Source organism: Macrobrachium rosenbergii, chromosome 3, assembly GCF_040412425.1.
Source record: "Macrobrachium rosenbergii isolate ZJJX-2024 chromosome 3, ASM4041242v1, whole genome shotgun sequence".
In the NCBI taxonomy this organism is placed as follows: domain Eukaryota; kingdom Metazoa; phylum Arthropoda; class Malacostraca; order Decapoda; family Palaemonidae; genus Macrobrachium; species Macrobrachium rosenbergii.
In genome coordinates, this window is record NC_089743.1 from 34320198 (window position 1) to 34326197 (window position 6000).

The following is a 6000-nucleotide window of genomic DNA, read 5'->3' on the forward strand; positions in this document are numbered from 1 at the left end:
AAATGAGAATGGAAGGGGCCAATCCAGGTTAATAATTAAGCTAATCACGTTTGATTCTATGACGTCGGGAAAGAAGACTCATGAAACCATTGCTTTGGAAAGAAACGACTGAAGTATTTATACTCTCTGCAAAATGCTATTAACAGGGAGCAAAAGAATTTCATCTGAAACAAGATCCATTTTTATGAATCACCTGAGTTATTTGTACAGGATGATGTTAAGTGATGTGAGCACAAATGCGGATGCTAATATGATCGGACCTCTGTTTTAAGAAACAAAAGGTCTGGACGGGAGAGTAGAATGATAAATAAGCAAATTATGTATTCTGAAGACAATGAACTTGGCAAGACTATAAAAGTCCTATCCAAATATTCTCTGATGATTACAGTTGATAAAGAAAAGGATTCTCTCTGATGATTACAGTTGATAAAGAAAAGGATTCAAGATTGCGCGTGAACAAAAGTTTTCCGCAAGCTGAGGAAGAATAAGCCGGCGGGTTAAGAAGGTAATGGAACATGAGCCTAGGTAATGCCGTGAGGAAAAGGTAAAGACAAATGTTAGACCGTTAACAACAGCATTCAAAAGCAGGAACTGATTTTACGCAGAAACAAAAACATAAGCAGGTTTGGCTGACGCAGATTTTACCGGACTTTGTCAAAGCTTATATATATCAAGAACGAGGAAATGAAAGTTGACAAGTTCCCACAAAAAGAGATTTAAGTGGACAGTCCAATTCACGAGTAAACGCAACTCACTTCAAGCAAACAACGCTCCACAAGTAAAGTTAAATGCATATATGCCTGCCAGTTTCTTAAAAAGCACATCTCACACAACATACAGGCACACGTACAAATCTGTATGTAAACTCGGTATTCTTGCACTGACAATGAAGTTTGCGTGTATTTAAAACCTGTGTATAAATATTGCTTGTATATAATCATATGTCCATTCCAACTGAAAAGGCATTCAACTACTAACAGAAAAGACACAACTAAACTTACTGTGATTTGTTTTTAACTACATCTATACAGCTTTTTGGAACAATTATAATTTCCAAGGCGCGCCAATTAACTAAAACCCAATAATATACATAAACGAAAAAAGACAACATAACACTGAATATCTTCCAACTAGCTGCAAAGTTCATAACAAACAGTAATGAAACACAGCAGCCACCGCCTTCCTTACCTTTTGTTGGACACATTTCAACGAATACAAAAATGCGCAGCGGCGTGTGTTCGTGTGCATCCATGAACAATTAAACTTGAGCATCCATACACGCGCACACACACACAGACTATGGTCATGGTGAATACGAAATTCCGTTTAAGGTCAGAGGAGGTCACAGGCTGACAGACAGAGAGACAGAGACAGACAGACAGACAGGCAGACCAGGTACTTCCCACCGAGCACCAGATGTCTTCATCACCGACATTGGCGCCTTTCAGCACTTTCTCATTGTTAAGATTACTTACAAGAAGATACAATTATTGTGGAGATTTTGCGTTGTACGCTTATTGCGAGATTATAAAGGAAAAGCCCAGTGAGTTAAAGTGCCTAATAAGTAACAACAATTAAGATATTACTGATAAGACAAAATATATTTACGCATATGAACAATAAGCGTACAGAATGATGCCCCTTCAAATATGTACAGAATGAATTTGATTTACTATATATACTGTAGATACAGTTTGACCGCATTTTCTGACCTATATAAAGTACTGTGGTCGCTGCGTATGTTTTCATTTGCACGCATAGGCCTACATGCCACACAGTCCAAGGTCAATTAAACCACACACCACACGTACACATCAGTGGCTATTAACTTTTGAAAAACCACCCAAAATATCTAGGCTAACTGGGGTTACAAGGGACAAAGTAAGTAAATTGCCATTGCATGTTAAGATAGCATACTTTTTAAAATAGGTCACCAGTCAGATAAATATATTACACGGTGTATCTGAAGTGGACAGTTATTTATAGTGCTTTGCGGCTGAAGATATGTAAATGAAGAAGTCCAAGGGTTGCTGCAGGTGACCACTTTCAGATGACAGAAAGAACAGAAATCAGAAGGGCTACTGATTTCTTTGTTTCTCTTTGTTTCCTTTTTATACTCCACTGCAACAGTTCCACTGACCTATTTTTAAATGACCTCTCTGCAACACCAGCTTAAATGAAACCAAAATCACAAGGTAAAACTTCAATTTCGGACTCTAATATTTTTCGTAAGTAAACAAACTAAACTCCTGAAAATGAACTGAAGTTAAATGTGATTATGATATCAACGCGTATCTATACACATTTTTAAATACCTATAAGCAGGTCATTACCTTGTCAATAGAAATCATACATAACAAACAATTCCAGATAAAAGGGAGTGGGTCTGGAAAAATAACCTGGGACACTACCCACAGTTCTTATCCCGCAAGAGAGATATCTGTAACTTTTTCATTCAACAGTTACATGCCATCTCTACTACACTGCATCGTTAATCCTACAACACTTCCGTTCTCTTTGGTAGCGCATCCTTTCATCCCACTTCTTCAAAAATCTTAGTCCTCAAGTTTTTTCGGTATTTATTTCTTGTGAAATTAGCATCCAACAACATAATCCTTCAAGAAGTAAGTAAGCTAACTACTATTTCATATGCCAAATTCAGTCAAATTTTTTTACAAACATTAAGCTCAATATTCTAAGAGCATTTCCGTCGTCTCTCTCGTACACACCGTGACTTATCTCTTCACTCATTTTACAGTAGTTTGTAATATTCATTCTAAATACTGTAGCCGAAACCTACTACAGTTCTATCATCCCCAAATCTCCTGATATCACTTCATCTTGTAAGATTCACCTATGCTTATAATCTCTTCTCTGTATCAACGGTCCACTATCGTCGTTTCCTTAACACAAACCTGAATAACGTCTGCTTAAATTTCCCCTCAAGCTATATTATAATAATCGTAATGAAACCACTAGGTTTCAGTCAATTCTTAGAGAAGAGAATTCTTGTCATTTTTAATATCTCTTTTCAGTTTCCTGCCCTTCCTTTTATACGAGCATCCCAACTTTGTTTTGGGGAGAGGGGAACCACCCTTATTGGGCGAAACTGCTCAACAGTGCCTGTACACACAAATTATACAAACACACACACACACACACATTATATATATATATATATATATATATATATATATATATATATATATATATATATATATATATATTTGCATCAAGATCAAGGGCAGTAAAATGACATACAACCATTTATTTCGACGTTTCATGATTCGTATCATCAGGAAGATCTAATTACAGTAAATACAATACACTAATATAAATTAATTAAAAGAGCTATATACAATACTTTACTTTAAAAACGTAGAAAGCAAGCTAAGAAATTTTTCTTAGCTTGCTTTCTACGTTTTTAAAGTAGTCTTGTATATAGCTCTTTTAATTAATTTATATTAATATATTGTATTTTATTGTTGTAGATCTCCCTGATGATGTGATTAAGAATCATGAAACGTCGGAATAAATGGTTACTGTGTCATCTGCTTCTGTATTCCTGCCCTTGACCTTGATGCAAATGTGATATGCGCTGTGTTCACCTTTGCTCCATGGTATATACATATATATATACATATATATATATATATATATATATATATATATATATATATATATATATATATATATATATATATATATATAATGCCTCAAGGGCTTTATCTTCATTAAATATTTTTTACTGTCTATTGAAGCTGTTTCTGCATAGCTTGTGGTCAGTTTTTCTATTATTCTGAAGGCTCTTCTTTCTTCCTAATTGATTTTCAGCAATAAAAACCTCTAGGAGTTTGGTTAAATTCATGAATTAACAGAACACTCAGCTACTGCTTCAACCATGTTGTGGTCATCTTCAGTGAGTGAAGTGACAAAAGCTTTATGTTGTTTTTAGATTTTAGTGACTTTGTGCCATCACGGGCTGTTACTCGCATGAACAGCTCATCTGTGGATACTTGATCTGAGAAAGAGATAGCTGGCCGGCTACTGGGAAAAGGGAAATTAAGAAACCCTACGGTGGCCATCAGTATTGAGCAGAGTGTAAAACTTCTGACTCCTGCTAAAGTTGAATAAATACCAGGAAGGAAAAAGGAAGTTATTTTTAGTAGTAGAGAACTAATAAGCAACGAACGACCACTAATCACAGGGAGAGGCGGGAGCCAACAACCAAAGCCCACCCAAATATCATACAGAACAGTTTCGAAACAAAGGCACCAAAAAGGAATAATTGCCAAAGGGGTTGCCACTGATGACACATATGGGAGGGTGGCATTAAGAATACTCAGCCAACCAACCTTCACGCCATCAATAATTAGGAGAAACTGTTCGTCTCCCCCGTGGAAGGAACAAATGGCCAACAGAATGTCAAGCTCACATGATCGTGGGATAACGTCATTTCATCCTGTACAGAGCTATATTGGTCGATCGCCAAAACCTCACGGGGACATTTGCAATTTCGTAGAAATCAAAGTGATCTATTCCAACTCTTCAATAAAGTCAGAGAGACGACTGCAAGTAAAGAATCATCCATGTCAAGCCCTGATTCCTTTAGCTTCTAATACCCGAGGCTGTCTCAGCTGATGTAAATATATAAATGAAAACAAAACATTTTTGTACAAATCCAGCCTAACTATATTCTTTATAGATAAGGTATTTTATATAATTAATGAACAATGACGCAGAGAGAGAGAGAGAGAGAGAGAGAGAGAGAGAGAGAGAGAGAGAGAGAGAGAGAGAGAGAGAAAAGAAAACAAAAGAAAAACAAATGAGAAAACTTTACTAGATACAAAAGCTAGCCGAGAAATAATAATACTAGATACAAAAGCTGAGCCCTGCGATCAGATGAAGGAAGGAAATCCTATTGAAGGAGAGAAAACACTAGCTACAAATTCATTTAAAATGGAACAACTTTATGTAATTATTCATAATATTTGCTATATGGCATTCATAACTTCCTGTTTACACAAAATTATGAAACTGCCGCCTAATCTGAGAACCTAACATTCCCATGGAAATTTATAACAAAATTTCTTACTTGGAATTCTGCACCGATCTTACAGCTGCGACAATCGAACTCAAAAAAAACTATACTCACAGGCAACCACATTCCAGACCAGGGATTCTCTCGTAATTTTCTTTTCATTCTTTCCTTCGATGATATTTGCTTCACATTAAAGGACACACACACACACACACAGGCACACACACACACACAAACTAAGGTATACTTTTTTACACACACACACACACACACACACACACACACACACACACACACACACACACACACACACACATATATATATATATATATATATATATAAAGGTCACACACACACACACACACACACACACACACACACACACACACACACACACATATATATATATATATATATATATATATATATATATATATATATATATATATATATATATATATATATATAATGTGGGTGCGTGCACAATAAATCGCACACGAAGTAACTGAGTTTCTGATGGAGTGTATCATGGGTGGAAGTGAGCAGTACTACCTGGGCACTGCTGGGCCAGAAATTCCAATAGTTAGCGTTCCTCAAAGTTACTAATGTAGGACAGTGGACCAGACGCCCTATTTGCTGGATGAGGTTCTTCCTTTGAGGCCAAGACCAGTCACTTCATAACTCGTGTAGGATGCCTGAAATAAGGCACCAGCATTCTTGCTTCTCTGATGCTGTGAAGCCATCAGATGAGCAAATGCATGGGATTTGCAGTGCCATGCCTTTGCTTATGTTGAAAAATCACAGAAAATATGGACAGTTTCACCCGCTGGCTTTACACGTGAAACGAGAAATGTGCGTTAGTGATTTTAAAAGCCCTTGAATGCAGTGACACCAATTAGAGGCGTGGAACTTGAAGGTTTTGACTGCCAGGAAAGTGCTATGGTATATTCATGATCAA

General features: G+C 36.5%; 1 protein-coding gene across 4 annotated transcripts in view; it reads right to left on the reverse strand.

The window, feature by feature from the left end:
- LOC136854258 (uncharacterized) overlaps window positions 1-6000 on the reverse strand; it is a 233017-nt gene that overhangs the window by 38542 nt on the left and 188475 nt on the right. The window lies entirely within an intron of this gene.